At 39.3% G+C, this 22735-nt stretch overlaps 2 long non-coding RNA genes across 3 annotated transcripts in view; one reads left to right on the top strand and one right to left on the bottom strand.

Moving 5' to 3' along the window:
• Positions 1-5708: 5708 nt before the first annotated feature.
• Gm28783 lies at positions 5709-14083 on the bottom strand. Its single transcript, XR_373222.2, has 2 exons — positions 11401-14083; positions 5709-5962 (listed from the first exon to the last, which is right to left on the bottom strand). It is a non-coding gene; the product is annotated as a predicted gene 28783 (long non-coding RNA).
• Gm31982 overlaps positions 10112-22735 on the top strand; it is a 25996-nt gene continuing 13372 nt past the window's right edge. Inside the window, exon 1 of one of the 2 annotated variants that reach the window (XR_865203.2) lies at positions 10112-10167. This is a non-coding gene — a long non-coding RNA (predicted gene, 31982). Of the gene's footprint in view, positions 10168-10945; positions 11274-22735 lie in introns of those variants that run through there. The other variant, XR_373223.3, reaches the window with a different exon arrangement.

Below are 22735 nucleotides of genomic sequence, written 5' to 3'. Positions count from 1 at the left end.
TCGAAGTCTGGCTTCCTCCCAAACCTTCACCAAGTGCCTTTACACAAAGTATTCACTTAAATAATCCTAACACACTCCAGCTTCTAGCTAAGGAGTCATTGCTGAGGTAGGGAGTTAGCATCGCTTCTAGTAATTGGCAGCTGGAATGGAAATACTAGCCTTATAGCTCCAGATTCCATAAACATTTACCATAGCCCAGAGCATTATTGACACATACCACTCACCTTGGCTGTGCATAAAACAACTTTACAGTCCTGTATGTATTTATATATTGGCACCAACAGTTTGACTTGTGTTCATCTATTTGTCTTTACAATGATGTGTTTGGATATGTTGATTGGGTATAGTCAAGAGTGAATGACTACTTAGCACACGGAAGACAAGAGATTAGGCTCTACAGTCACAACTTAATTCAAATTCTGATGCCACCACTCAGCTTTTTGATTATAAACTTAGCCTTTTTCCCCCTGCACATCAAGGCAAAGTAACTTATAACACCTTCATTGTGATATTAATAGAATTTAGTTTTTTTAAGCAATGAATTTAGTGCATAAAATTATAATAATTATTAATGACAAGATAGTAATGAAAAAATTTAAATACTCTGTGTAAATATGTTTTAGTAATAGGAACTTGTCTTGAAACTGTCATGAATCAGGATTAATGACAGAGGCAAGAAGGAAGCCCCAGACTCAGAGGTTTGATTATAACAGCTTATTTATTCATAAGTATCGATAAACAAATGATGAAATGGGATCACAGTCATACACACACACACACACACACACACACACACACTTCACTAACCTCCTGTCTGGCCAACGTTATAGCCTGACACGATGGTGGCACATCAGGTAAGGTCCGAGACTTATCCTTCTCAGATCTTGCTGGAGCTGGGTCCATGTGGGGCAGACTCGTTCTCTTTTGGCAGCAGGTGTGGGGGCCGGGGGGGAGCAGCTTTGCCTTCTGGGCTCATGCTTCCTTACATTTCCCCTGGAGTCTCAGGGAAAACAGAGCTACAGGTCTGGATATTCCCGAAGGCGCCACAAGGCTTGTAAAGTGGGGATCATATACAGTACATAATCCATTTTTGTGGTAACCTTTCCATGTACTGTAAGCATCCCATTGGAACATGCACTCTTTTAATATCGATTTCAATATTGTTCTCAGGCAGTAAGCTTGTAGGAGTTCTGGATTGTTTGATTGTGTGGGGTCATTCCCATACTAATCTTCCTCCAACATTTTGTATGTGGAGTCAGGTGCATGCTCCAACATGTTGTAACGTGTGTAGTACCAGAAGTGGCTCCCTTTGCTAATATAGCAGGCCATGGGGCTGCTCAATAAGCTTTGGGTTGCCCTGATGGGGCCTGGGTACATCTTCCAGAATATATGGTTATGATAACAACAATGATAAAACAAAGTAGGCAATCTATCATCCATATACGGATGATATATCCATCTCATATATATATCTATATATATATATGAGAGAGGGGGGAGAGAGAGAGAGAGGTCTTAAAATATGTAATTTCCTGGTTCAAATAGCTTATTTCTAGCCAATCTATCAAACAAAATTCCAAATGATGCATTAGCAAAGAATATTTTTCTGAAAAATGTATTAGCTTTTGCTATGCTGCTGAGGTCATATCTCTGTCCAGAGTCGTTGCCTCTTGACCTACTGTGCAAGGCATATGTTCCATAGTTGCTTCTAAAACATATCAAAGATACTTTTAATAGCATGAAGAGTAGGATCAGAAATATGAGGAACCAAAATGTTTCTTTAACCCAGTGACACTGGGGTGCATACAAAGTCTAGGCATGCTAGTCTGCCGATAGTATCTCACAGGCCACATTTAGTTATCTCCTTGTTCCAATTTTTAATTGATTATGGTGTTGGCTTCCAAAAGGACAACTAAGCTATGTACTTCACTCTGAGCATTACCCAGGGTGATGCTTTCTTTCCTAATTTTTACATCTAATGATGCTAATTGTTCTTCATTGTATGTTGTGACTTCTAAGATCTCATTCATTTTTTGAACGAAGTTGTTATAATGATCTTGTTCTAATTCAAAGTTGAATCAGAGTCAAAGTAGTGTTTTTCCTCCAGGGTCAGCATAGTCATGATTGTTGTATTATCCATTGTGGCCTGTGAGAGTTCATCATTAAGTAACATCTGCATGTTAAATTAAAATATGCTTCGGAAGTGTCCATGAATGATTCATTTAGCCATCTGCATGTGGCTATTTTTGGTGTGAGTGTGCATAGTATAAAGTTATAGTTCCGCATGTCTTGTATTATGGTTGTTAATCTTGACATTGGGAAAGATGTGTGTTGCATCTTTGTATCTGGTTGGTGTGGGTAGACATATGTGTTTGCTCCTAATTTAATGGTGTCTTCGAGTGATATATAGAGAGAGCTATTTGTGTTGTTAACTGATGACCACAGAAAGTGATCAACTGGTATTACAAATTCATTGTCTAATTTCTGTGGTATGGCTTTAGTGTGATGTTCTGGGTAGTCATTGTCCAGGAATACCTGTACTAGGTATAGCTCGCATATGCCTTCTTTGCATTATGATCATCTTTCATTTTCTAATAACATTTGGAAGTCTGGGGTCCTTCTTTCTAGTCCTGTTGTAAAAGGGTTATCTGATTCTCTCTCTCTACTCTGCTAGATTACTTTTATACATTTGGCACATAATTAAGTTTTGGTTCTGAGTTATAAGGTTCTTTTTTCTAATATATTCTTCTTTATATTGTTTCCTAAATGCTTGCATTTCTGTATTCATGGTGTATACCATGATGTGGAAAGAATCTATGCTACTTGATAGTGTGTGGAGTGCCTGGGCTGTTTTCTTGTTAATTTTCTGACTATTATAGATTTCTGCCTTGATGGGTGTGACTACTGCTTCTGCTACTCCTTCTCCCATCGAGCCTCCTAATAATGCTCTGGCCATGAAAGCTCCTATGGCCAGTGCCTGTAGGGGTCTTCTGTAGAACTTATTTGGGCTACTGTATTGATATGATATACTATCTATTTCTCCACAATATAACGTAGGAGGTCTAAAGGCTTGTAATGAGATGGAAATCTGGATCTTCCTGATTCTAGGAGTCAATATTACTTCTACCAGTAAGGTTGTGTCCAGTACTACAAATGGGGCTTCTTTGACTGAAGGTGGCCCAGGTGGTGGATTTAACCATCCCGATGTGCTGTCATGAATCTTATCCTGGTTTTGTTAATACCTGCATAGTCTGCTGTAATGTTGAATCCTCCTCTGTCTACCAAGCAAGGATTATTGTGTGAGTGATCTGATTTGTGGCAGTCTTATAGTGGCATGGGTAAATATAAGATCTTATCCCAGTTATCTGCATCTGTCAGCATAGGACTGTCGATTCTGACATTTGCCATTCTTGATGTTGGGGGTGTGGTAATATGTAGCTAAAATAATCTGGTAAGCCTGAATGATATATGTTTCTTGCATTCTTATGCTTGATTCCCCAAGTTTTCCACCATTATATAATCCTTTCTGGTGCCTTGATATGGTATTTGGGTGGTAGGCTGCTAAGGTGATAATAGTAGCCAATTGCTGGTATATTTGTTGCTGTTAAACTGGGTTTTTCATATCTAATGTTATTAAATCCTATGTGGTTAAAACTAGGGATTGTTATTCCATGCATCCATAGAGTATCTGCATGGGGTGCGGCCCTAAACTTTGTGAATAAGTTTCTTTCTGGAAAATTAAGTGTGGTGATGTTTCATATTGTATCCCATTGTATAGGGAAATCCATTTGTGTGCCGTTTACTGCTGTGCCACAAATGTACCTGACTGTTTTATATTCTTTCTTCTTATCACATGTGGTCAAATAGTGATGTTGACTGTAGTAGATAATGTTTTGTAATAATAATGTAAAGTATGTTCCTACTGGATTCACAATTATGTTTTCCTTCTTGAGTCTGAATGTGTTAGGTAAATTACCAAGGATATATTTCTTCTTGTCATTGGTAGTCCTCAAAAAATTGGCATAGATTTCTTTATATGTTTCCATACTTTCTTTATTTGTACTATTCCTGTAATGCTAGCTCCTTGATCCCAGAGTGCCATGAGTGCGGTATACTCATAACCTCTGGTCTCCTTAAATAATGGTAAGAATGCTGCTGTATTTCCTTTGAGTCAGGTGTAATATGAGTCTCATGTATGTGGAATCCTACGTTTCCTTCTGATTTTCCATGCTCAGTTAGTAATTTATGTCTTTCTTCCTCTCATCTTGTAGACCAAGAGTTTCTGCTGAAGCAGTTCCAGGCAATGCCTGGCATTCTGTTGGTGTCATTTTCTCTACTCCATCCTGACATCCATGAATATCCCTGAGCTACCAAAAAGCATTCATGTGTTGCCTTTGGCATTGTGCATGAGGGTGTTGGTGTTTTTTCATGTAATGTAGTCTGCCATAGTTGTGGTAGGATGCTGGTTAGTACTAGTGGTTGTTTATAATGTTCCATCACCAGGGCCATGGATGATACCCAATCCTCCCAAGTGGGCCATTGTTGTGTTTGTATTCTGGTGGCCCCTCTTAAGTCAGGGTAATAGCTTAGCTTGCCAAACCAGGGTAGGTTCAGGAAGCCTGTTACACAGAGCCAATTTGTCCGGTTCCATGTCCTCTGGAGTTCTGGGTACATGTGGTCATATAACTCTGTGGGGCACCTATTTCCCCATTGTTTAGGTAGAGGAGGGTATGCCAATTCTAAGTGGGTAAGGTATGGCAAATTCTGTGCATTGGGTCCAGTTCATATTTGAACTGGGATTACGTGGGTTTGGTGGTGTTGAAGGGTAGGTGAGGAAGTTTCTTCTCCCTCTTCTTCTCCAGGCTAATGTTCATCATATTTATAGTCATACACTTGTTCTTCCCATGTTAATAAGATTGAACCACCTACCATCTGCTTCACCTTCTAACCCTGTGTGTATCAAGGTATTTGTATATAATTTCGGAAAGGCTGAATTTATAGTTAAATCACAATCGAATGTAAACTCTGTCTCTATTCCTATAGTGGTTGTTTTGTAGACTCTAACATTAAGTGTGTTTTGTCTAACCTTGGATGATCTACACCAATAGTTATTAAAGATTGCTCTAACACTAGAGGCATTGGACCACACGTTAACATGACATTTTGTGGGATTTTATTCTTATCTATTTGTATTATAACTGTATTTTTGATCTAGCATGCAATTTTTGTTAGGGTGGTATGGTGCTACCTGTTGTCTAAGGTGTCACAACCCTGGTACCAGTGATGATTTAAGCAGTAAGCATACTTGGTCCAGAAGCTGTCTATTCTTAGTTGGTTTGTTGCCCATATCCTATCATCTGTCCACCATCTGGGTATTTTATACAGTGGGTCTAGAACTTTAGGTCTATAGGTGGGCCATTGTATTTGTGATTTGGGGGTGATAGTAGGCATATTAATAGTCCCAGTGCTGTTGCCAGTGATGCCACGTATACCAATTCTGTGGTGTAATGTAACGTAGAGCACAAAAAGCATAGCCAGTGGGTGCCACATGGTTAGTAACATGCACAGTACTACTCCAACTGCTCTAAAAAGCAGATAGCCAATAGAATTAGTAATAACAATGTTATTATAACATTGGATCTTACTACACAGTCAGCATTTTCAATTTTTTCTTGCCACGGTATTTAGCCAGCAAATGGCTATCAGGCTAGTAGTGGTATGACTGTGTATTTGGTCACAGAAGTGCACAGTGAGAGCTACCACTGGAACAATTCCAAGAAAAACAATAAGGATCACTGTATAGATCAGTGCTCTTACACATGCACATACATACATTGCAAGGTAATGTGATGTCAAGTCCTCCAGTTTGCTTAGTTGCAGTCTTCCCTTGATGTCTCTGGCCCACACGCTATTTCCAGTGCCAGGTGCTGTGATTTCTGTCTGGGTTAGTTTATTCTTGTGTCTGCGAATGCAAGTATAGGGTTTGATTATGTTTCTAGTGTTTTCATCTGGATAATCTATATCTCTCTGTGTGCTGAGAACTTCCTCAATTGAAGATCATCTGTTGATTCTAGGTCTGCTTTTTAGTTCAAAGGTAGCTTTCACCAGAGCTTCTGAAAGTGGTCTATCTTTATGTGTTATTAATTTTAATTTAAGTAATCCATTGAATCTTTCAATACTGCCTGCTGCTGTTGGGTTATAGGCCAGATGCAATTCCCACATTATGTCAAGATTTTTTGCCAGTCTCTGTATGATTTTACCAGTAAAGTGGGTTCCTTGATCGCTTTGTATTAGTCAGGGTATACCATAAGCTGAAATCCATGACCACAATGTAAATATTGCTAGGTTTTGGTCTGGTTTGGGTCCTGATTTGACCATACCTAATCCTGTGCAGACATCTACTATTATGCATGCATATGTTTCTTAAACTCATTTAATGGTCCTATGCAATCAATTTGTAGTGCGTGATTAAAACGTAGTCTGTGAGTGCCTATTCCATAATAATTATGTTTAAATCTGGTTTTTGTTGCAGGGCATCCTTCACATTTCTGTATGGCATTTTTCATTTTATTCCATATTATGACTATGTTCCTTTGAGTGAAACATTGGTATGTAACATGGTTTCCTGCATGTCTGAGGAATTTGTGTATTTGCTCCATTTCCTAGCTTGTAACCTCTGCCTGTACGTGGGGAGTCACTGTGGTCCATTTCCTCTTAATTTTAAGTTTTGTAGGTCCTGTCTGCTTACTTCGGTAATGTGCCAAGTTTTATAGCCATAATTGCAAACCTGTCTGCTTCGTTATTATACTTGGTTTGTAGGTCATCTTGTTTTGGTGGGCATCTACATGACATACCTTAATTCTTATATCTTTACTGATTTGAGCTATCTCCATCCAAGCTTCTTAAGACCAAAAGTCTTTTCCATTGATTTTCCATTCTGTTCATCTCCATTTTCCTGACCAAATTAATATTCCGTTGGTCACACACCAAGAATCTGTAAAAAGCTCTAAGTCCTTTCCATCCTTATGGGACTGTCTAGCTGCCAATGGGGCTGCTATTACTTGCGAATGTTGTGCTGATTTGCTCTTCCCTCCCTCTATTAGTACCATTCTGTCTTCAGGCCTGAAAGCTGCTGCTTTCCAGCACACTAGGTTGCTTTTAGTGGTGGCTGAGCTGTCAGTAAACCAGGCGTTAACCATTGAGGGGGAGTATTTACCTGACAACCATGTTCCTATTTCTAGGGAGGAGAGGTGTCAAGTGTGATTGGTACCTGGCTTTTGATAATCAGTTCCAGTATTTGCTCCGACACTATTGGTATGGTCCCCTATACAGTCAGGTTTGCTCCTTGAAGGAACTCTGAGAGGTACCATTTCCTTCTATCAGCAGCCCTGCCCTTGCCTCTTCTTGTGCCTTTACCCATTCAAGAATGAGCACGGTGGATTGGAGTACCACCGGGCTCCGTCTTAGGATACTGTGGCACCTGTGGAATGCTTCATAGGCAGTCCATACTGATTTTTCAAAGAGTGAATACTTGGCGTCTGACCAAGGGAGGCATTTGCAATTAAAGCCGATTGGTTTAATCTGTGGTTGTTTAACAAATATATTCCAACTGCCATATCCCTTTATAAAATGATATCTATTATCACTGTGTTATCTGCATTGATATAAATTAAATTACTAAATTGCTTTCTATATTTTAATATAAATTTTACTGCTTCTTCCTGGTGTGGTTCCCAGGAGAAATCAGATGCTTTTTGTACTATGCTGATAATGGTTAGAGCAACAATTGCAGGTATGGTATATGTTGCTTCCAATACCCAGATAAACCTATTAAATACTGGGTTTCTGTCTTATTCTGAGGTCTTGGTAATTTTTTTTAAAGTTGTTAATTACTTCTTGGGGAACAGATGGTCCTCTAGTTGACCAGTGTACTCCAAGGAATTTAACTTCCTCTGCTGGTCCCCTTACTTTGTCTTTATTAATTGTCCATCCTTCATTTGTTAAGTGTGCAATTAAGTCTGCTATTGTTTTATGTATTATTTGTTTGTTGTTTGCTATCAATAGGAGATCATCTACATATGAAAAGATTTTTACTTCTTCTGTTGTGTGGAATGAATCTAAAGCCCAACTCAAAGCATTGTGTGCTATAATTGGCTGGTTTTGTATCCTCGTAGAACTCTAGTAAATTGATATTGCTTCTCTTCCCATGAGAATATGGTGATTTCTCTAGAGTTGGGATGTAGGGGAATGCCAAAGAACATGTCTGCTTCTATATATAGCTCTGTGGTGGCTAACCATTTAGGTGCCACCTGTCTGATACATCTGGTAATTGTCCAGGCATCTACTCTGATAGGTTATTTATGTTCCATAAATCTACCGTGAATCTCCATTTGCCATCCGGTTTCTTTACTGGCTAAATGGGGCTGTTGTAGTTAAAGCTTTGTGTTTGTTCTATAATAGCTTCTTTTAATAACATTTGAATGGTGTCCTTTACTTCCTCTATCCCACCTCTTCATACCTATTGTGGTATGAAAGAGGGTGGCATTTTACGTAGTTCTACCTGTGGGATTTTGACTGTAGCCAATGGTATCTTTGGTATTCTTTTATAATTCAAAAATTTCAGAAATAATTTGTATGTTATAGGTATCCCTATGACATTTTCTGGGGCACTGCACAGAACGAAATCAAGTTCATAGTTTTTATCACATACTTGCAATATTAATATAGTTATGGGGGTTATGACTTTGCCTCCAACTCCCTCTACTTCTATGTAGCCTTTAATCTTGCCTGTATTCAATATCCGTACTTCATCTAGGGCATATATGTTAATTTCACTACCCATGTCCAACAGCCATTTAACTACTTTGGTGGTGCCATCGGAGTATGATGGGTAGTGCTATTCTGGGTTTTAGATGTTGCATCCCTGAGGTTGAAAGAGACATCCTTGTCCTTTCAGGTTGTTCCTGAATGGCAGCATGTTCATGGGTCTCACCCCTACATTTGGCCTTTGGTTGTTGAATCCTGGGTAAGGGGGCCCTCAGCTGTTGGGCCCCCTTTGCCCTAAAAGGGCCTATGAGGAACTTGCCCAAACAAGTGTCTGGTGGGATTCCATGGTTTGCTTGGTCCTGATCTAATTGGGAGGTTGGTATTTCTCCTTCCAAATGCTCTTAGATTTTTAAGCCTTCTCCTCATTTTGTTAAATTTCTTACCTTTTATGGGTAGGGATACTGCCTTCTCTGAGTCTAACTCTCTGTATGATCTTAAGAAGTCTATGGCATCTGCCATAGTTTGGCATTCTTGCAGTGGTCCTGCTAGGCCATCCTGAGAAGTTATGAAGCTCCTTTTAACAGGATTTTCCTAAGCTGGGCCAATATTGGTGCTGCCTGTGGGGCGGGTACCTGATTGTAAATGAAGTAGAGTACTCCTAATTTTCTTGCTAACTGATTGCTTCCTGTGAATTATTCCATTTTGCTGAGGCCTCAAACTTAGTTATATCTAAGGAGGAGAACGCATATCTCCAAGCTGCATTTATCCAATCATGCAGTAGATGATTGGATAAATCTCCTTGGGTACTGTCTAAAATGTGCTCTAGAGCATTGAACATGACAGGATTTTCCACCATGTTCCTAATTTTGCTCATCTCTTGGTCTGATGTTATTGTATCTGCTCCCTTCTCCTACAGTCTTACTATGTAGGGCGCATTTTTCATGTCGTTCTGGGCATAATCCTTTCTAAGTTCTTTAAGTTCCTGTGGGGTATACGCTCTGGTTTCCATTATCATCTCTGTGGGGCCAGCGTGTCTGGAACTCTTACCCGCATCAGAAGCCCGGAGGCTGTCACTGGTAGTTGTTGCGTCCGCCTCGACCAGCAAGGAAAACGCAACCACCAGTTCTTAATGCAGTTTATTCAGACAGCTTCTCTCTTCAACTCCCCGGAGCCTCCAGCCTCAGGTACAAGCGTTTTTTATGCGCTCAAGCCACAACCACGCCTCAACCAATCACTGCAGGTCACATCACCTCACCAGGCAGGCTTGCTCAGCCAATCAGGGATTAAGGGCGAGTCATCCACCAAATATGGGCTTGTTTACTGCCTGGCACAGATTTCTGTCAGGTGCCATCTTAGGGTGCGGCCTGGGCTGGCCAGGGAGTTCGGAATGGCTTCCCACAGGTAGTGACACACTGGTCCTGACTCTAGGGCATTTTTGAAAGGGTTGGAGTCCGTCGTTTTGTGATATTCATGGTTAGCCTTTTGACCATAAGTCAAATCGACTTATCCAAATCGACTATAGTCTTCATGAGTATACTAGGTACTCCTTTTTGTGGTGCTCTATGATAAGTTCCACCTGCTGTACTGCTGTCGATGGGACATCAGTTTTAACTTCCTTGCACTTAGTCTTATTCTTAACTATGTGGTTAGTACCCTGCCAAGCTCTTTCCACCGAGTCAGAGGCTTCTACGTCCTCTAATTTTATCTTTTTCATACCCTTGATGAGCCTTTTTAGTCTGCTCGAGATGTTTATAGCTACGTGGTACAGTGCCTTTATTGTTTTCTTTTTAAAATACCAGGTGATATTACTTCTTAGTGGATTATTCAATAATTCATTAAATAATTTATCTGCCCATCTCACTAGTCTTTTTGCCAGCCACTCCCTCATTCGACTTAGAGGCTTCTACCCTCACCCTCAGCTCTTCCTCCAACCTGGATCCCTTGGGAGCATCAGAGTTGGCTTTGAGGTGATGGGCCCAGGCTCTCCTAGCTCCTTTGGTCTACTTGTCTGCACTATTTACCTGCTCTTCCTCACTTTTTGGATCAGAGTTGGCTTCAAGGCGTCATAAGACGGGCCAGTGTCTGCTGAGTACAGACTAGGCTCCCCACTGGCTATTTGGTCTACTTGTCTGTGCCTATTTACCCACTCTTCCTCATCACCTTTCGGATCAGAGTTGCCTTGGAGACATCATAGACGTTCGACTTCACGGCCAGAGGTTCTCTGCTTCAGACTAGGAGCATAACTAAATTCTACCGCCTGGTAAATGGCCCGCAATTTAAAGCGGAGACACTAGGTGGTGGTATGCAGCTGCTAAATGGCTGTTAGCATGTCCGAATTCTAGCATGTCCGCAAATTAAAGCATGACCTAAACGACTGCTTAAGCGGCTAAGTGAAGGCTGCTAAGCAGGGTCCCAGCTATTTCCCAGCTACCGATTTATGCCAACTGTTGTGAAACTGTCGTGAATCGGGATTAATGACAAGCAAAAAGGAAGTCCCAGACTCAGAGGTTTGGTTATAACAGCTTATTTATTTATAAGTAGCAATAATCAAGTGATGAAATGGGATCACACTCCTACACACACACACACACACACACACACACACACACACACACACACACACGCTTCACTAACCTCCTGTCTGGCTGATGTTGTAGCCTGGCCCAATGATGGAGCATCAGGTAAGGTCCGAGACTTCTCCTTCTTGGATCTTGCTGGAGCTGGGTCCGCATGGAGCGGGCTTGTTCTCATTTGGTGGCAAGCGTTCCAGTGGACTCAATTCTCAGCATCTCTGTTGGCCTCCAGGATTGAGTGAGTGTGTCACAGTGCCAGACCAGGGTTTTTAAGCTAATTTTAACCAATCATAACTAAGGCGTTCACACATTACTTCACAGGGCTTCTACCTTATCATACTCACTCACACACTCTTGGCTTGGTTTCCATGGTTACATGATCATACTCACGCTCACACCATGGTGTCGGCTCAACTCTATCGTGCACTTCAGCTAGACTTTGAAACTTTTTATTTATAAAGTCTAAACTGGGCATGGTGGCATACACTTGCAACCCCAGTACTCATAAAGCAGAGGCAAGAGAATCACTACAACTCCAAGGCCAAATACAAGACCCTATCTCAAAAAAACAAAACAAAACAACAGATGTTATTTCTAAATAAATTTCAGCTATTTATACTTTTCAAAAACACACTTAAAATAATGTGAATCACTATAAAGTATTACAGTTTCTAACAAAAATAGATAACAAGGCAACAAAGAATAAAAATCCCAGGATGCTACTTATAGCTCCTTGTGAGTTCCTTTCTTCATTTTGTGCTTGGTTTAGTAGATTATTATACAAACACCCATGGTGGTTGTATTAATATTCTATAATGTCACTTATGACATGAAGATAAGAGACATCAGGAACATGGAGAAAATCTCTTTCCAATGTGTTCTACTATTGTCATAAAACTAGTAAGATCAGGGTTAGTACACATTCCCTGTGTTGTTTTGATATTAGGAGACCTATTCATAGGTGATTGCAACTGTGAATGTCTCTGAGATATGTCAGATACAATCTTGGGACAGGTGCATTCCATAGGGGTATTTAATGCCTATGTTTTACTTATTTTTTTTCATGCCTATGTTTTAAAATGTACCTTTTATTTAGTTGTTTCCTAAAGTATTTTCCTACTAATTTAAAATGTACTTGTGTATATTTTAAGTATCCTGACCTCATAACTACACAACACCAGGAATGTGCCTATGTCTTACTATTTCCCAGTAAGTGACTTAGAGACTCTTCTTGGGCACTCTTATCATTTCCCTTTTTATATTTAAGGGGATCTTTCCCGAGATGGAAGATCATTTAGTACATGCCTCTGCAATTCAAATTTAGAGTATTCGATAATACACCAGAATTTATTTTGCAAATATCTTTGGTATTCTTTTTTGTTGCTAAATAGAAGGTGGGGAGCTAAATTTGTGTCTTCACTGTCTCTAGGCATATGAGAAAGGGGCTTAAAAATTCAGAAACATAGCTTTAGAGAAAGTGCTAATGTTGTGAGCATTGCTTGATTTTGCTTCGTGAATATAAAAATAGGAAAGGAGGAGACTGTGTAGATTCTGGGCATCAAATAGTCATCTCTGTCCCTTTGGCATGAACTTCAACTCACTGGCAGGATTTTTTCTTAGCCACCTTATGTCACAAGGGCTGTTGACAGAATAAACACAGGAGCTAGTGCTATAAAAACCTGTTCCGCTCACCTTGTGGGTCTTAGTAAGATCCCACAGAGCTAAGCTAACCAGGATACCAAAATACAGAGCTGAATTTCATGATGAGTCTGTATCCAAAGCACTTTTCCTTAATTTTTAACTATGATATTTTTCAAGTCAACAACAATATTGTGATCTATAGACAAGAGATGGACATAAATAATGCTCAGCTTGTAACCGAGACACATGACAGTCCAGGGTTGAGCCTTTGCCTACTGCGGCTTTGTAAGAGAAATAGGTGTCATGTGGTCAAGGGGAGCCTGCTTCCAGAACTTCCCTGTGAAGAGAGGTTTGAGAGATCGGTGAACCACAAAGATCACACTGAGAAGGAGCTTGGCTTTCTCATTTCAGAGCAGAGCTGTTTAACAGAAAAAGAGAAGAGGTCCGATTCAGGTGATGCTTTGGTTTTGGAGGCACATGGTGAGAACTGGCTGCCTGGGTTAGCCTGAAAGCTGCAGCCTACGACTCCTGCTATGTGCAGGCTATAAAGATGCCTCGTCTTGATAATTTCAAGTAGCAGAAGAAAGTAAAGATGATAAAACCACAGCCACATATGGCCAAGCTGCGAGTGAAAGCAGAACAGTTATGAACATGGGTGCACAAGTTAAAGTAAGCAGGTCCCAGAAATAGCTGGTGCTGGCTGAGAAAGAAAGACAAGGAGCTGCCAAAGAAGAGGGCCATGTTCTTCTTGGACCTTCCAGAGCAAAGATGCTGATTCTGTTCAATCAGTGGCTGAAATCCAATGGGCTTTCTTTAAATAACTGATGACCAACAAGAGCCCTCATTTCCACCTTCTCCGTTACGTATGCACCTTGATGGCTGGGGCAGCTGTGGATAACATCAAGTTCTCAGACCAATGTGTAGGGAAGCTTTGGACTCAGCTTTCAAGAGCCCTGAGCCAGCTATCCCAAAAGTCAATTCAGCCACATAAGTAGCCGAGGATGGCCTTGTCAGACACCAATGGGAGGAAAAGCACTTAGTCCTGGGAAGACTCAGTGCCCCAATGTAGGGGAATGCCAGGGTGGGAATGCAGGAGTGGGTGGGTGGGGGAGCATTGTCATAGAAGCAGGGAGAGGGAGGTTTCCCAAGGGGAAACTAGGAAAGGGGATAACATTTGAAAAGCAAACAAATAAAACATCCATTTTTTTTTTAAAGTCAATTCAGAGTGTCCCCCTGGGGCCAGAAGGGTGCTGGAATCTCCTCTAGAGATTCTGTGGTGGGCTCTGTGCTCTGAGCTCTCTTTTCTTTGCTGAGTCACAGCTCAGAAAGCAAACATCCAAGGAGGCATCGACTTTTGTGCATGATTCTGACAAAGTCGTCTCAGCCAAGCAGGCCTGTTGGGTGTGTAAATGCGATCCGGCCTGCCTTTCCAGCCTCAGCAGCAGAACTGCATGCCCATATTTATTGCTGTTGCTATTCTAAGGGCTGGATGACGTTTTTCTCCCCTTGTGGCTGAGCACTGCCCGTTCATCTTTCACCACTCCCTCCAAGTCTACAGGGATAAACCCAGAGATACAAATAGATTCTATCAAGAGGAAAGCTAAAATGAAACATTCCTAAGCTTTTCCAGACAAATGCGCATTGTGCAATCAAATCTTTCAGTAATGCCACCCTGCTTTAGAATGTGTGCTGTTAGCACCCCACTACTACCCTAAACAAGGATTTTCAAAGAGGAGTGGAAACACAGCAAAGGGTGGAAAAACAATTCCATTGGTCATCTCAGCTTGGCTGAAGAGGAAACAACTCCATTGCTCATCATGGCAAATGTTGACTTTTGCACTGTTGGGTTCTGGGAATGTTCACATGTTGCCAGAAGGCTTCAAGATTTTCCATTCACCTATGTGCAACCTCAGTCTCTCCACTCTTCCAATGACATTCCTATGATGTGAAGGGAGCAACCAATAAGCTACAAACACCCTAATTAAGGGTACAAGGGTACAGGGTACAGGGAAATGGCTCCTGGGGAGTAACTGTATACATGTTTCCTAAATAAAAAACTTAGACACATAAATAACCAATTACAAAATGCATTGGGTGATACACCAGAGAAGAGAGATTCTGATTTAACTACTAACTGCTCTTCATTACCACCTGGAAAAATCTTTCATCACCCTTAAGCCTCCATGCTTGGACTCACCTGGTAAACCATCACAGAGAGTTAAAATGCTCCTACATATTTCTTTTACTTTTCCACAAATTCCACTTGAATTGTATATAGTGCAGTGGGTTGTTGAATTAAGAAACACAGGCTCTAGCCGGGCGTGGTGACACACACCTTTAATCCCACACTCGGGAGGCAGAGGCAGGCAGATTTCTGAGTTCGAGGCCAGCCTGGTCTACAAAGTGAGTTCCAGGACAGTCAGGGCTACACAGAGAAACCCTGTCTCAAAAAAACAAAGAAAAGAAAGAAAGAAAGAAAGAAAGAAAGAAAGAAAGAAAAGAAAAGAAAAGAAAAGAAAAGAAAAGAAAAGAAAAGAAAAGAAAAGAAAAGAAAAGAAAAGAAAAGAAAAGAAAAGAAAAGAAACACAGGCTCTGAGTTTGAATGCCCACTAGGCCACAGTCCAGTTATAGAGTCATATTAAGCCTTCACGTCTTTATTAAGTTGAAGTGATAAATAACTACTTTGTAGATTTCTTGGAAAACTATAATCAGTTGAAAAATTAAAGGCAGAAAAATAATATTTGTTTGCCTTTTCAGAGCATCAAAGTTTCTCATTATCATTTGCTTTGGATTAGATCACTCATAATTCATTCTTATCTGTCTGCTCACTCAGAACAAATGACAATACAGGTTGGTGCTATACCTAAGTGGGAGTACATTTGTCTAGCATGTATAAGAGCCTGGATTCAATACACACACACACACACACACACACACACACACACACACACACACACACCACAATACATATACTGGTAATATATATATATATATATATATATATATATATATATATATATAGTTCAATGTGTACTATCAGCAACAATTTGATTAATTCTCAGCTGCAAAGTCCATAAACTATAGAATTATTTAAACAGAAGTACTTAATAACAGGGCCTACTCTTATAGTGTGTGTGTGTGGTGTGTGTGTGTGTGTGTGTGTGTGTGTGTGTGTGTGTGTGTGTGCATGTGCATATATATATATATTATATATATATTCTTGTTTGCCATGATTTTATTATTATTTTATCCTCTTTTCAAATGTATATTTCTGTTTTGTTGCATCTCATATGTGTAGAAACTTAACTATTTTGTTTAGCATTAAGATATTGACCACGGAGGTCTGTTTCTGCTGTGATGAGAAAGCTCAATGTTGTCTAGGTAATTCAGCTACATCCACTCCATCCACTCTGAAACAAATCATTATTGGCTGGTAAATATTCAGCCACCTCTCAACTTCCAAGTTAGGAAAGAAGGTTAAGGATGGAGCTACTTCTCTGCTGATGCAGGGATATCTTTCTTCTGCCCTTCTCTCACACTGCACCACTTTATTGCCAGGCTTCTTCATACTTTGACTCTAGAACTCAGGTGACCCCAATGTACCCCTAGATACAATGAGACTTCCTTGTTAGCAAATATTCTAGTCAACATCCCTTACAATGAAGTGAAGAAAATTGTGTTGAGAAGACACAGAAGGTACACCTGCTCTGAAGGCCCAAAGCTGAATTTACAAGAAATTCTAGAACTGCAAAAAAACAGTGCACAATGGAGAAAGGATTGTAGCTAGAATGTGGAGGCCCACTACATTTGGTGTTGGTTATAAGTTGATGTTACTCTTACAGATGTACAAGAGTACATCTGAATGATTAAGACATTTCATCCTTCAAGCCCTTACCAGATCCACGGGTAAATCTGGACATTTCTATCTATATCAACTGGTCCCAAACCCCCCTAAACTGTCCTGGTAGCATATATATATATATATATATATATATATATATATATATATATATATTATATTGTCCTCTCTCATATCTCACAGTAAACACCTGCATTCCAATTTTCCAATTGAATTCCTTTAAGGACCCATATTTTTGGTTTGTTTTACCAAAGTGAAAATCTTATGAATATTAGATTTTCCCTCTTGCTTATCCTCCAAGGATAAAAATCTATTGTCAAAGGCACTCCTTTGTACATTGTCTTCTTTTCCCTCTGAAACAATGAGTACTGTTGATGGAATGGAAGAGTTATGTTAATTTAGAACATCAAAAGTCAGCTTTGTTTGACATTTTCAAATGTATAAACCTGATCAGCATACAGTGTATACTCTACCTGTTGTTCAGTTGGTTTTTTTTTTTTTTTTTTTTTTTTTTTTTGTCACAAAATACACATTTCTTTTATTGGCTGCATTCTTCAATTGAATAAAGTGTTGAGAGCTCCACGTTTTCTAAAACTTTTTAGAGAACCGTTCCTTATGTGCCTGAGATCACAGCACAGGTTTCCTATAAAATCTTTGTCAGGTATGTGTAAACTGGTGATCAACATTTTACAAACATTTGGTCAGGGACAGACCTCTCTGCCCCCTTCTAGTCTTCTATAGGCAAGAACCATAGGAACTTGTCACCTCACCCACAGTCTGTCCTTACACTCATCTTAATCTCTCCTAACTCTCATTAGAGTCTTCAATAGAACTTCTAATTATCCTTTTTAGAGTGTTAGAAGGAACAATTTATCCTGTTACCATAGTGCTATATGAGAAGAAATAGTTTCCCTTTTTAGTTGTTAGGGAGTCTGGAAATAATTCACTCTTTATTTAGGATTGTTTTCCACAAAGGAGTCTAGTCTCCCATGGGAATTTATCCAATGAACTTAAGCGGTCAGGTAAATCTCCCTAGATTTTTTTTTCCTCTTTTGTGCTGGCTGTTACTTGGTTTGAGGGGCTAATTATTCAGTTATTCTTGAACAGAACTTGGTGCCAAGCTTTTATTATTTCTAAATAATGAAGGGCAGGACAAACATGAACTGCTACAACTCCACCAACCCATGGGCAAATGGGGAGCTTGTACACTGTGCAAACAAAGGCTTCCTGAAAGACCACATGGTGGAGCCCCCAGGCATCCTGAAGGATGCAAGTGCTGGTCTTGGAAACTGTGCCTTCGTGGGCAGTGCCCTAACATTTGAAAATTCAAAACATCATCTGTCATGTTAAACTTGGATTCTTACTTTTAATTTTACTATTCCAAATTAGTTTGGTTTTATATTGACAGTTAAACTAGAAACACACGGACGTAAACCTTATTTATATTTCAAGGTATACATACACAAAATTAATATATTCAAATCACTATATGAACGAAACCTAGATATAGCTAGCTTTATTTTTCTTCCAAGGATACTCCTGTTCTAGAAGAAGAAGCCTTATCTTGCTTGAGGGTAGGTATTAGATTAAGGAGAAAGGGTGAAATTTAATACCTTTCTCAAATTCTCTAATATTAGCCATCTTCCTCTTTAGTTTTCTGTGTCCCACTTTACTCCTTAGTTTTCTGGGAGATGTAACTAACCAGGTTTCTTACTGAGATCTTACAATAAAATCACAAACAGGCCCTCATCTCTACCTTCCTCCCCAGCATCATCTCTTACCAAGATCATCTCTCCCCTGTTCAAAGAGCCAGAACACACATTATCTTTCTTCCTCCTTTCAATGTTGGAGGGATTTTGCACAGCATAGTTGGTTCTTCTCCAGCTGGTGTACTTGACAGCTATTGTCTATTTATCCTTCAAAGTTTTGCTTAAGTTTCTTACCTTTAGAAAAATCCATTTAAGCAATATCTATAGAAATTGAAAGGAACCCATATAAGTGGTTGAATAATGAATGGCAGATAAATGCATGCATGAATGGATAGATGGATGGATGATGGGTCAGTGGATATATAAATGGATGGATGGATGGGTGGATGGATGGTGGGTTTGTTGTGTGTATAAATGGATGGATGGATTAATGGATAGATGGGTGTATAGATCAATGTAGGCTACATTCCCCAGAACAAACATAGTAGAAATGACCCCCATATGTTATCTCTTGACCCTACATGATGGTAGGTGCATATACACACATATCGAGATGAAAAGAGTAGATAGATAGATAGATAGAGGATAGATAGATAGATAGATAGATAAGCAAATAAATAAATAATAGGTAAGAGGCAGTTAACATTTGAGGCAAGTAACATGTGGCCTTGGAGATATAAGAAAGTCATAAACTAATGCACTAATTTGCAGCTGGGAACATGGATAAGTTGGTAAAGCCCTGGTTTCAATGACCACCAATGGAAAAAAAACTAGGCACACACATGCAATCTTAGCACTGAGGGAGGGGAAGGGAGCAGAAAGAACAGAAACTCTGGGTCATCTTTGGCTCCATGAGAGTCTGCCTTTAAAAATACAATAAAGGAAAAGTAAATAAAAACACTTGTGGGCAGCCCATTTAGACACAAAGCATCAACAAAATATGCCCATAATCAAAAGGAAAATTCCTTCAAAGAAACAACCTGGAGTAGCCATTCTAATAATGAATAAAATCGACTTTCAACCAAAAGTTATCAAAAAGGATAAGGAGGGACACATCATACTGATGAAAGGAAAAATCTACCAAGATGAACTCTCAATTCTGAACATCTACACCCCAAATGCAAGGGCAACCACATTCCTAAAAGAAACTTTACTGAAGCTCAAAGCACATATTGCACCCCACACAATGAAAGTAGGAGACTTCAAGAACACACTCTCAGCAATGGACAGAACATGGAAACAGAAACTAAACAGAGGCACAGTGAAACTAACAGAAGTTATGAAACAAATGCATCTAACAGATATTTATAAAACATATCATCCAAAAACAAAAGAATATACCTTCTTCTCAGCACCTCATGGAACCTTCTCCAAAATTGACCAGATAATTGGTCACAAAACAGACCTCAACAGATACAAGAAGATTGAAATAATCCCATGCACCCTATCAAATCATCAGGGAATAAGACTGGTCTTAAATTCCAACAAAAACAATGGAAGACACACATACACATGGAAGCTGAACTATTCAATAACTTGATCAAGGAAGAAATAAAGAAAGAAATTAAAGCCGTTTTAGAACTTAATGAAAATGAAGACACATCATAAGAAAACCTATGGGATACAATGAAATCAGTGGCAAGAGGAAAACTCATAGCTCTAAGTGCCTCCAAAAAGAAACTGCAGAGAGCTTATACTAGCAGCTTGACAGCACACCTGAAAGCTCTAGAACAAAAAGAAACAAATACACCCAAGAGGAATAGATGGCAGGAAATAATCAAACTTGGGGCTGAAATCAACCAAATAAAAACAAAAAGAACTATACAAAGAATCAACAAAACCAGGAGCTGGTTTTTGAGAAAATCAACAAGATAGATAAACCCTTAGCCAGACTAACCAGAGGCACAGAGACGGTATCCAAATGAATAAAATCAGAAATGAACAGGAGACATAATGACAGAAACTGTCAAAGTTCAAAAAAAAATCATCAGATCCTTACTACAAAAGCTTATACTCAATTAAATTGGAATCTGGATGAAACGGACAATTTTCTACACACATACCAGGTGTCAAAGTTAAATCAGAATCAGATAAACCATCTAAACAGTCCCATAACCCCTAAAGAAATAGAAGCAGTCAATAAAAGTCTCCCAACCACAAAAAGCCCAGGACCAGATGGGTTTAGCATAGAATCCTATCAGACCTTTAAAGAAGACCTAATACCAATATTCTTCAAACTATTCTACAAAATAGAAACAGAAGGTAGAGTATCCAATTCATTCTATGAAACCATAATTATGCGTTTACCTAAACCACGCAAAGACCAAATAACAAAGAGAACTTTAGACCAATCTCCCTTATGAACATTGATGCAAAAATACTCAATAAAATTCTTGCCCACCAAATCCAAGAACACATCAAAACAATCATTCACCACGATCAAGTAGGTTTCATCCCAGGGATGCAGGGATGGTTCAGTATACAGAAATCCATCAACGTATTCCACTACATAAACAAACAAACAAACAAACAAAAACCACATGATCATTTCATTAGATGCTGAAAAAGCATTTGAAAATAATTCAGCATTCCTTTATGTTAAAAGTCTTGGAATGACCAAGTTTGTTGGCTTTATGAATTTTCTGGGACATTGGAACACTGGCAAAGGCTTAGCTATGTCAGAATTCAATCTTAAAAGGTACTTATAATAAGACAATACTAAAAGAGAGCACGTGGATCCATACACCAGACTAACGCAGAGATAGGGTATGAGTATATGGGTTATGAGAATGCCAAAGTTCCAGGAGGTAAGTTTTCATGAAACTCTGCCTTGTGAGTGCTTCCAGGTCTCTTGGCCTACCAAGCAAACTTCACTGGAGTGTGCGTAGCAGGACCCCTGGTGGTGGGTTTAACAATAGACTAGCATTTCATCAGAGCATTCACCTGGCTCCTGTGTTTAGCTGATCTTAATTAAGGGTTGTTCCTGTTCTCAGTTGTGAACACAGCCTGGCTCCCAGCATCTTTTTATGTATGCATTTTCTTTGTTTTGTGTCAATGTACCTTGGCGGATGTATTTGCCTAGCTTTCTTGTTTTTCTTCTGTATTAAAAGTCTGGTGCTTGCTTTGAAAAAAATTACACCCAGATAAAGCAAAAAAAAAAAAAAAAAAGGAAAAAGTCTTGGAATGATAAGGAATTCAAGACCCATACCTAAACACAATAAAAGCAATATACAGCAAACCAGTAGCTAACATCAAACTAAATGGAGAGAAACTTGAAGCAATCCCACTAAAATCAGGGACTAGACAAGGCTGCCCACTCTCTCCCAATCTATTCAATATGGTACTTGAAGTTCTAGCCTAGGCAATTAAAGAACAAAAGGAGATCAAAGGGATACAAATTGGAAAGGAAGAAGTCAAAATATCACTATTTATAGGTGCTATGACAGTATACTCAAGTGACCCCCAAAATTCCACTAGAGAACTCCTAAAGCTAATAAACAACTTTAGCAAAGTATAGCTGGATATAAAATTAACTCAAAGGAATTAGTAGTCTTCCTCTACTCAAAGGATAAACAGGCTGAGAAAGAAATTAGGGAAACAACACCCTTCAGAGTAGTCACATATAATATTACATACCTTGGTGTGACTCTAACCAAGCAAGTGAAAGATCTGTATGACAAGAACTTCAAGTCTCTGAAGAAAGAAATCAAAGAAGATCTCAGAAGATGGAACGATCTCCCATGCTCATGGATTAGCAAGATTAATATAGTAAAAATGGCGAACTTGCCAAAAGCAATCTACAGATTTAATGTAATCTCCATCAAAATTCCAAATAAGCTCTTCATAGGGCTAGAAAGGGCGGGAGGGTATAGGGAACTTTCATGATAGCATTTGAAATGTAAATGAAGAAAATAACTAAGAAAGAAAGAAAGAAAGAAAGAAAGAAAGGAAGAAAGAAAAGCAAATTTGCAAATTCATTTGGAATAACAAAAAACCCAGTATAGCAAAAACTATTCTCAACAATAAAAGAACTTCTAGGGGAATCACCATTCCTGACCTCAAGCTATATTACAGTGTAATAGTGATTAAAAGAAAAAAAACTGTATGGTATTGGTACAGAGACAGGAAGCAAGATCAATGAAATAGAAATGAAGACCTAGAAATGAACCCACACACATATAGTCACT

The sequence above is a fragment of the Mus musculus genome, chromosome 1 (genome assembly GCF_000001635.26).
Source record: "Mus musculus strain C57BL/6J chromosome 1, GRCm38.p6 C57BL/6J".
Lineage (NCBI taxonomy): Eukaryota > Metazoa > Chordata > Mammalia > Rodentia > Muridae > Mus > Mus musculus.
Note: the sequence above shows the minus strand (reverse complement) of the source record. Positions and strands in the feature narration are given on the sequence as shown.